The 10219-nt window shown below is 45.5% G+C and overlaps 1 long non-coding RNA gene across 1 annotated transcript; it reads right to left on the reverse strand.

Moving 5' to 3' along the window:
• Positions 1-2206: 2206 nt before the first annotated feature.
• LOC132387397 (uncharacterized) lies at positions 2207-9868 on the reverse strand. Its single transcript, XR_009509879.1, has 4 exons — positions 9790-9868; positions 8704-8794; positions 4641-4789; positions 2207-2426 (listed from the first exon to the last, which is right to left on the reverse strand). It is a non-coding gene; the product is annotated as an uncharacterized LOC132387397 (long non-coding RNA).
• Between the last annotated feature and the right edge of the window lie 351 nt (positions 9869-10219).

Genomic DNA, 10219 nt, shown 5'->3' on the forward strand with positions numbered 1-10219 from the left:
GTTCTGATATGTCTATCCTCTGTTGTCACGATGAAGCCACACTCAAGTTGGAGGAACAACACCTTATATAACGGCTGGGTAGCCTCCAACCTGACGACATGAACTTCCATTAATGCTCCTCCTCCCCTTCTTACCCCATCTTTGTTACCCCATTTAGTTCTTTTTGTGTGTCTCTCTCTCTGCCCATCACTGCCTGTTCTCCATCTCCCTCTGGTGCTCCCCCCTCCCACTTTATTTCTCCTTAGGCCTCCCGTCTATGATCCTTTCCCTTCTCCAGCTCTGTATCACTTTCGTCAATCACCCTTCCAGTTCGTAGCTTCATCCCATCCCCTCCGGTCTTCTCCGATCATTTCGCAATTCCCCTTCCCCCACTACTTTCAAATCTCTTATTATCTTTCGTTTCAGTTATTCCTGACGAAGGGTCTCCGCCCAAAACGTCGACAGTGCTTCTCTGTATAGATGCTGCCTGGCATGCTCTTTTCCACCAGCATCTTGTGTGTGTTGATTGAAACTCCCACTGTGCCCATTGTCCCCTCTCCGTGTCGGCTCAGAACTGAGAAACTGATATGGAGTTGAAGGGAGGTCTAAATTCAGACATCAACTCTCTCCCTCAATTCCCTGTGTACACAGAGAGGGAGGCGTTTGGGGCGAGAGGGAGAGTGACGGAGACGATGGGGCTCCAAGTTTGTGGTGGGTGGTGGGGAATGGGTATCGGGGATGAAAGGGATATCTGAGGATGGGGATGAAGGGGATGTCTGAGAATGGGAGTGTGGCAGGTGATGAAGGGGTTGAAGCAGACGGAGAAACATAGAAAACCTACAGCACACATACAGGCCTTTCTGCCATACAAATTTATGCCGAACATGTCCCTCCCGCGGAAATTACTAGGCTTACCTGTAGTTCACTATTTTTCTAAGCTCTATTTACCTATCCAAAAGTCTCTTAAATGACCTTATCGTATCCGCCTCCACCACCGTTTCCGGAAGCCCATTCCACGCACTCATCACTCTCTGAGTGTAAGACTTACCCCTGACATCTCCTCTGTACCTATTCCCCAGCACCTTAAACCTGTTTCCTTTTGTGGCAACCTTTTCAGCCCTGAGGAAAAAGCCTCTGACTATCCACACGATCAATGCCTCTCATCATTTTACACACCTCTATCAGGTCACCTCTCATCCTCCGTCGCTCCAAGGAGAAAAGGCCCAGTTCACTCAATCTATTCTCATAAGGCATGCTCCCTAATCCAGGCAGCATCTTTGGAAATATTCTCTGCACCCTTTCTATGGCTTCCACATCCTCTCTGTAGAGAGGCGACCAGAACTGAGCACAGTGCTCCAAGCGGGATCTGACCAGTGTCCTATACAGCTGCAACATTACCTCTCGGCTCCAAAACACAATTCCAGGACTGTTGAAGGCCAATACACCGTACGGTTCCTTAACTACAGAGTCACCTGCGCAGCTGCTTTGAGTGTCCTATGCATTCCGACCCCGAGATCCCTCTGACCCTCTACACTGCCAAGAGTCTTACAATTAATACTATATTCTGCCATCATATTTGACTTACCAAACTCAACCTCTTCTCAGTCCAGTTGTGCATCCAATCAATGTCCCGCTGTAACCTCTGACAGCCCTCCACACTATCCACATCACCTCCAATCTTTCGGACATCACTATCTCTATAATCCTCTCCCACGGAGACATCTGTCACCTGAACAGATTCATTTCCCAATACCAGATTAGGTACAGCCTCTCCTCTTGTAGGAGAATCTACATATTGTGTCAAGGAAGCTTCCAGAACACATGGAGGAAAATCTATCCCATCTAAACACATTACTCTAAGGAGATGCCAATCGATACTTGGGAGATTAAATTCTCCCATCACGACAACTCTGTATTATGCCGGAGTGTGTGATGGGACGGTGTGTAGGGAAATCCACATTTTACATGAAATTTTACGTGAAAATGCAGCGCGTAAAACCGGACTCACGGTCTCCATCGAGAAGTGAGTGGTCAGTGCGGTAGGGAGGGAGCATCAATCACCTTCTGACCCCGGAATGTGTGATGTGACGGTGTGGAGGGAAATCCACTCTGTGTCTCACCCCGGGAGTGTGTGATGGAACGGTGTGGAGGGAGATTCAATCTGTGTCTGACCCCGGGAGTGTGTGATGGGACGGTGTGGAGGGAGATTCACTCTGTGTCTGACGCCGGGAGTGTGTAATGGGACGGTGTGTTTGAAGCCGAACTTTGTCAGGCCCCGGATACTGTGGAGTCATCCTCACATGCTCTCGCACAAACTTCCTCCTCGATTGAGCTCATTTCCAGCAGCTTTGAACCATTGTTTCAGAATTCTATCTTCGCATCATCGTGAGGTTTAAAGAGATAACAAGCGCCTTTCCTGTTGATGCATCCCTGTTAACAACTCTATTCTGTAAATGAGAAACAGACTGATGAGAAACGATCTGACTTTTGCTGACAGAGACATTCTGAACCCACAGAGAGACATCATTTCGTCGGTGATGTAAATAGTCACGGGTACCCTCACTAAAGAGAGATTACCCTGCAACCATCCATTTTTTGCTGGATCGCTCACTGTAGATATCTGGCCTACACCCCAGATTCCAACACCCCAAGTTCAGGAACTTCCCCTCGGCCTTCAAGAAGAGAGTACGGGAGCCTCACGTCCCACACCAACAGGTATAGGAACCGCTAAAACCCCTAAACCATATGTAAATATGTACAGGGGCCTCCGGGCCCATCCCACTGGGTTCAGGGACAGTTATTACCCCTCAACCACTCGGAAGGAGGTACAGGATCCTTTGGACTAACACCGCAGGTCCTGGAAGAGGTATTACCCCTCAACCATCAGGAACGGTTCCAGGAGCCTCAGGACTCACACCACCAGGTTCAGGAACATTATGACCCCTCAACCATCAGAACCCACATCACCAGTGTCTGCAACAGTTATAACCCCTCAACGATCAAGAAGGGGGTACAGGAGCCGTTATTTAAAGAACGCCCTAAAAGTAATCCGGGAAAGTACTGTTCTGTAGGTCTGACGTTTGTAGAAGGTAAATTATATGGAGGAATACTAAGCGATTGGACCTACAAGTATTTGGATAGACATGGACTTATTAGGGAGAGTCCAAATGGCTTTCATTGTGCTTGGTCGTATTTAACAAACCTATTACAGTTTTCCGAGGAGGTTACCAGGAAAGTGGATGAAGAGAAGGCAGTGGATGTTTTCTGCATGGACTTCAGTAAAGCCTATGACAATGTGTTCTATGGGAGCTATGTTGGGAGATTCAGTCGCTAGGTATACATAATGAAGTAGTAAATTGAATTAGATATTGACTCAGAGGGTCAGGCCAGAGAGTGGTAGTGGAGGATTGCTTCTCTGAGTGGAGGTCTATGACTTGTAGTGTGTCAAAGGGATCAGAGCTGGGTCAATTGTTGCTTGTCATCTATATCATGGATCTGGAAGATAATGTGGTAAATTAGATCAGCACATATGCTGATGATACAAAGGTTGGAGATGCAGTGGACAGTGAGGAAGGTTTCCAACGCTTCCAGAGGGATTTCGACCAGACGGAAAAATGGGCTGAAAAATGGCAGATGGAGTTAAATACAGACACGTATGAGGTATTGCACTTTGGAAGGACAAATCAAGGTAGAACATACAATGTAAATGGTAGAGCACTGAGGAGTGCAGTAGAACAGAGAGATTCGGGAAAACAGATACAAAGCACCGGAAGAGTGACTTTCACAGGTAGACAGGGTCGTAAAGAGAGCTATTGGTATATAGGCCTTTATGAATCAAAGAACTGCGTATAAGAGTTAGAATGCTATGCGGAGTTTACATAAGGCATTGGTGAGGCCGAATCTGGAGTATTGTGTGCAGTATTGGTCACCGAATTACAGGAAGGATATTAATAAGGTTGAAAGAGCGCAGAGAAGGTTGAGAAGGATGTTGCGGGGACTTGAGAAACTGAGTTACAGAGAAAGGTTAAATAGGTGAGGACTTTTTTCCTGGAGCGTAGAAGAATGAGGGGTGATTTGATAGAGGTATATACAATTATGATGGGTACAGATAGAGTGAATGCAAGTTGGCTTTTTCCACTGAGGCGAGGGGAGAAAAAAAGCCAGAGGACATGGGTGAAGGGTGAAGGGGGAAATGTTTAAAGTCAAAATTTGGTGGGGGGCTTCTTCACACACAGAGTGGTGGAATTGTGGAATGAGCTGCCAGATGAACTGGTAAATGCGGGCTCATTTTTAACATTTAAGAAAAACTTGGATGAGAGGTTTATGGAGGGATATGTCCCAGGGGCAGGTCAGTGGGACGAAGCAGAAAAATGTTTCAGCACAGCCAGGAAGGGCCTAACGGCCTGTTTCCCTGCTGTAAATTCTATGGTTCTGTCGTTCTAACAGTCTGCAATCTCTCTACAGATCAGTTCCTCCGAATCGATCAACAATTTAACTCCAATATTATCGCAATACATTTCTTATTCCTCATTTGTTCACTTCTATTCATGAAGGAAGAGCAGTAGATGCAGGTTATACGGATTTCAGCAAAGCATTTGTTAAAGTACCCCATGCAAGGCTTATTGATAAGGTAAGGATGCATGGGATCCAAGGGGACTTACTTGGTGGATTCAGAACTCGTTTGCCCATAGATGTGGTTGTCCACCGTGCCTGTAGATGGGTCATATTCTGCATGGAGGTCGGAGATCAGCGGTGTGCCTCTGGGATCTGTTTTGGGATCTTCACTCTTCATGATTCTTTTATAAATGACCTGGGTGGGGAAGTGAAGGGATGGGTTATAAAGATTGCTGATGACACAAAGGTTGGAGGTGTTGTGAATAAAGTGGCGGGCAGTTATAAGTTACAGTGGGAGATTGATAGAATGTAAAACCGGGCTGAGAAATAGCAGGTGGAGTTCAACCCAGATTAAAGTGAAGTGGTTCATTTTGGTAGGTCAAATATTATGGCAGAATATAATATTAATAGTAAGACTCTTGGCAGCGTGGAGGATCAGAGGGTTCTTGTGGCCCGAGTACATTGCACGCTCAGAGCAACTGCACAGGTTGACTCTGTGGTTAACAGGGCATACGGCGTAGTGGCCTTCATAAACCGCGAAATTGAATTTAGTAGCCGAGAGGTAACGTTGCAGCTACTTAGGACCTTGGTCAGACCCCAGTTGGAGTATGGTGCTCAGTGCTGGACGCCTCACCAGTGTGTACCTCAAGAATGGCTGAAAAGAGAGAAATATTTAATGAACATACAGCTGGTGGCTGGTAAAAAAAAAATAAAAAAAATCTTACTAGGAAATGTTTATCAGAGGAGAGCCCAGCCTTAAACGCATGGATGGACATTATAATAGACATTTACAGAATGGAGAAGAAAACAGCATCTGTTACACATAAATTTGAACAATTTGATTCATACTGGGGAAAATATTTTAGCCACATAACACATCATGAGACTGATTTTATTCTCACAATACAATGAATATTTTGTAAAAAAAAATTACTCCCTACTTGTGCATCGTTTTCTCCTTTCGCTTGTTCTTTCTTTACTCTCTGTTGTATAAGTTTAAACCTCAGATAAATATCATGTGGAGATTTGCGGCATATATGTCTATATGATTTCAATGTACAATATCTGAGATACATCTTATGGAAATGTATGTTTGATGGTGAATTTCAATTTAAAAAAAAACAATAATAATAAAAAAAGAAATTGTACCGAGGAGATTCACACGTAAATTTCCTGGATCGGTGAGCATGCTTTATGAAAACAGGTTGAGTTAAATCAGCCTTTTCTCTTTGGAGCGAAGGAGCATGAAAGGTGACTTGATAGGGGAGTATAAGATGATGAGAGGCATTGAACTTGTGCATGGTCAGGGGCTTTTTCCCAGGGCTGAAATGGTTGCCACAAGAGGACACAGGTTTAAGGTGCAGCGGAGTAGGTACGGAGGAGATGGCAGGGTTAAGTGTTTGACGCAGAGAGTAGCGAGTGCGCGGAATGGGCTGCCGGTAACGGTGGTTGAGGCGTATACAATAGGGTATTCTAAGAGAATTTTGGATAGGTACATGGAGCTTAGCAAAATAGAGGGCTATGTGTCGGCCGAGTAATTTCTAAGGTAGCGTCATGTTCGGCCCAAATTGTGGGCCAAAGGGCCTGTGCGGTGTCGCAGCTTTTCTATGTTTCTATGTTTCCAGGCATAAAGCCTCAATTGGGCATGTTGTCTTGTCTGTTCCGATTGTGCTCTGTGGGGATATTTTCTCAGCCCTGTAAAGTCACCCCTCCACCTGTTATTCCTTCCGTTTAATCTCGTCTAAAAGTAGGGAAACCCGAAATATCGTGCTGTTCTGCTTATTCCTCCTACACCCAATTCTCAATAATGGCTGTAAAATCACATTCACTGTGTTGATTCATACCCTCTCAACTGTGCTTCTCAGAAGCTTCATGCTTTCAAATATACGGAGCTCAGGGCACCAGTCGCACGATGCACAACCTTTTGATTCCTGTTTTTTTCTGAGATCTTAACAATATCTCTCTCCAGATCGACTCCGCTATCTACTCTCTGAATCCCATCCTCTTGAAAATCGATTTCAAACACTCTGCCAAAGACTCTCTTTGGAGAGTCTTTTTCTCTTTGGAGCGAAGGAGCATGAAAGGTGACTTGATAGGGGAGTATAAGATGATGAGAGGCATTGAACTTCCCGCTACGATATCACTTCCCCTCCAGTTTATGTGTAAACCGTCTTCCATCTCTTCTGTAGACATCCCACGTTCCTTGGAATAAACGCAATTAATTTTGAAGCCCTCCCTCCTGCACGGTAGCTTAAGCCACCTGCAAAAATGTATGGTCTTCCTATGTCTGGACACACTGGGACGGTTAGTGGTCCTGTCCTTTTATTTAATAGCTAAATCCCTGACCTCAAGCTGCAGAACCACCTTCGCATACATATCGGTTTTATCGAAACATATATGGACCAGGACGTCGAGCTGCTCACTCACCCACTTAAGAATCATAGAATCTTTTTTTTGCTATTGCAGTTAAGCCTCCTTATATTGCACTTAAGTAAACTACATTATTTCAAGGTGTTTGGAGAGGGGTCAATTAACATTGTCATTGAAATCCTGTCAATTCACATCCGACTCTGTCGGGTTATCCACCCTCAAAATTTTTAATTAATTTCGCTGCTTCTGCAGGTTCACATTGGCTTCAATTTTGGGTCCCATTCATAGAAACCATCTATTTCTTCCCTCCACACTCGATTCAGATTTTAGACAATGGAGTTTGAACGGTCTGATGCGCATTAAGGATTTGTGCACTGATAATATATTTAATAGTTTTGATCACCTGTGCAGAAAATATGGCCTTCCACATAAACATTGTTCCGAAAACCTGCAGATTCTTCACTTTGTCAAGGAAAAATCTCCCTCTTTTCCTGATCTACCACCTGCTATGTTCTGGGACAAACTCACTCTTATCTTTAATAACAAAGGGCTGATCTCTGTACTCTACTCACAGCTGACGTCTTTGGGAGTTCAAGATCTAAACAAAACTACGACTAGCTGCGAGGATGACCTTGGTGTGGATCTGGCTGAGGAATATTTGGCAAAAGCACTAAATGAGGCTCATTCCTCATTATCAGGTGCCAGACTCGGACTCATACAATTTAAAGTTCTACACAGTACATTTAAGTAAAGCCAGGCGTGATGACATTTATCCTGGGACAGACGCTGGCTGTGACAGGTGTGAGGTGGTACACATTGGAAGGACAAACTCCAAGGCAAGAGTACAAAGTAAATGGCAGGATACTTGGCAGTGTGAATGAGCAGAGGGATCAATGGGTACATGTCCACAGATCCCTGAAAGTTGCCTCACAGGTAGGTAGGGTGATTAAGAAAGCTTATGGTGTGTTAGCTTTCATAATTTGAGGGGTAGTTTAACAGACGCGATGTAATGATGCAGCTATATAAAACTCTGGTTAGGCCACACTTGGAGTACTGTGTCCAGTTCTCATCGCCTCACTTTAGGAAGGATGTGGAAGGATTGGGAAGGGTACAGAGGAGATTTACCAGAATGCTGCCTGCTTTAGAGTGTATGGATTATGATCAGCGATTAAGGGAGCTATGGCTTTACTCTTTGGAGAGAAGGAGGATGAGAGGAGACATGTTAGAGGTATACAAGATATTAAGAGGAATAGATAGAGTGGACAGCCAACGCCTCTTCCCCAGGGCACCACTGCTCAGCACAAGAGGACATGGTTTTAAGGTAAGGGATGGGAAGTTCAAGGTAGATATGAGAGGAAGGTTTTTTCACACAGTGAGTAGTTGATGCGTGCAATGCACTGCCTGAGTCAATGGTAGAGGCAGATACTAGACAGGTATATGGAAGAATTTAATGTGTGGGGATATATGGGAGGGTGGGCTTGAGGGTCGGCACAACATTTTGGGTCTAAGAGCCTGTAATGTGCTGTAATATTCTATGTTCTATGTTCCTTCTCTCCGACTGGTTTTGTTCATGCATTTTGGTCTTGTCAACGGCTTGATGGTAACTGGGCACTGTTTTTTTAAAATTATCAGTGACGGTTTGGGGGTGACAGTCAGACCTTACCCGCTTATAGCTGTATTTGGTGTGGCAGATGATGTTTTGGGCTTAAATTCAAACCAGTCGGATATGATTTCACTTACATCGCTTTTAGCCCGTAGGAGAATGTTGCTGATCTGGAAATCTGCCACCGCCCCCCATCTTCTGCTGCTTGGCTAGAGGGCGTTTTTTTTCCTGAAATTAGAAAAGATTAAATTCACTCTCAGGGCGTCTGTGAGGAACTTCTATTCGAAATGGGGGCCCTTCTTGTCATATTTTGAGAGTCATATGGTATTACCTACTAGTTGAGGGCATTTAATTGTACTTGGGTAATTGCTTCCCTTTTAACAGGCATGCGGTTTAACTCACAGGGTGTTTGCTGAATTGTAATATGAGTGTAGTCTGGATCATCTGAGATGTTGTGGATGTGTGTGGGGCTTCGTCTTGAAGTAGTGTGGGGGTATAGCTGTGGAATGTCCGTACTTGTATCTGTGAAGTGTTGTATTGTAAATACATTAGCTGCCATTGTATGTTCGGGGGGGGGGGCGGGTGAGGGGAGGTTTGTTTAGGGGTAAGATACAAAAGCAAAATGGAGGAAAATGTAATCCATTATGTATTCTATATTGTGCTTTCCCTTTAGTAAAACATATTATAAAAAAGAATAATAGAAAAGGAATGGCGTGCTGTGAAAAGAGGAAGGAAGGGGAGGGGAGTGGGGCCACAGAAAGGGTGTTCACATTCAGCCGTTGTAGCAGAACGTGTGAGGCACCATTTTCTTGTTCCCTGTCTTTGTTTGGAGTCTGTTTCAACGCCGAAATCCAGTGACCCTTGGCCAGGAGTCACAGTCAGAGCGAGAATCCCTCCATACAATCCCATCACACACTCCTGGAAACATAAACTGAGTCACGCTCCCTCCGCAACGATCCATCACACACCCCCGGGATCATAAACAGAGTGCAACTCCATCCATATTGTTTCCACACGCACTTCGGGGTCACACAGAGTGAGGCTTCGTCCACACCGTCCAAGCGCACAGTTCCTGGGTCTGATAACCAGCGAAGCTCCGTATATATTATCGCATCACATTCCTGGGGTCGGATATGTGAAGTACCTCCCGCACCATCGCAGCACACCCTACCGGAGTCAGCAAAAGTACGTAACCCACTCTCTCCTCCGTTCTCCCCACTCACCAATACCCAGCTTTTCGGCTTTCCAGTAGTTTTGAATCGTGTATGTCTCTCAGAGATGGTGTCTGCGAGTGTGTGAGCGGATTGTCTGCTGCCGTTAGAGGAAGGAAGGGGAGGAGAGAGGAGGCCAGGGAAAGGGTGGTGACAATACAAACACAGATGCGAGTGGTGCGGAATCACGTGACCGGCCTGTGCATGCAGAGTTGTGGAGAGATTCAGATCCTGGCGATCGATATCCATGGTACGGGCTGAGGTGAATCACCAGCCATCATCGCCCCCTCATACTCCCACAATTGCCTGTGTCACAGAGTGGAAGGAGAGTGGAGGAACGACGTAGATGGGGAGCGTTTAGCGGCTGGAGTGTAACAGGGGGGGCGGGGCGTCTGGGCACGTACGCGATGCTTGAGACGGCAAAGTGTGCAGGAGAGGGTCA

This window comes from Hypanus sabinus, unplaced genomic scaffold (genome assembly GCF_030144855.1).
Source record: "Hypanus sabinus isolate sHypSab1 unplaced genomic scaffold, sHypSab1.hap1 scaffold_1812, whole genome shotgun sequence".
Classification (NCBI taxonomy): Eukaryota; Metazoa; Chordata; class Chondrichthyes; order Myliobatiformes; family Dasyatidae; genus Hypanus; species Hypanus sabinus.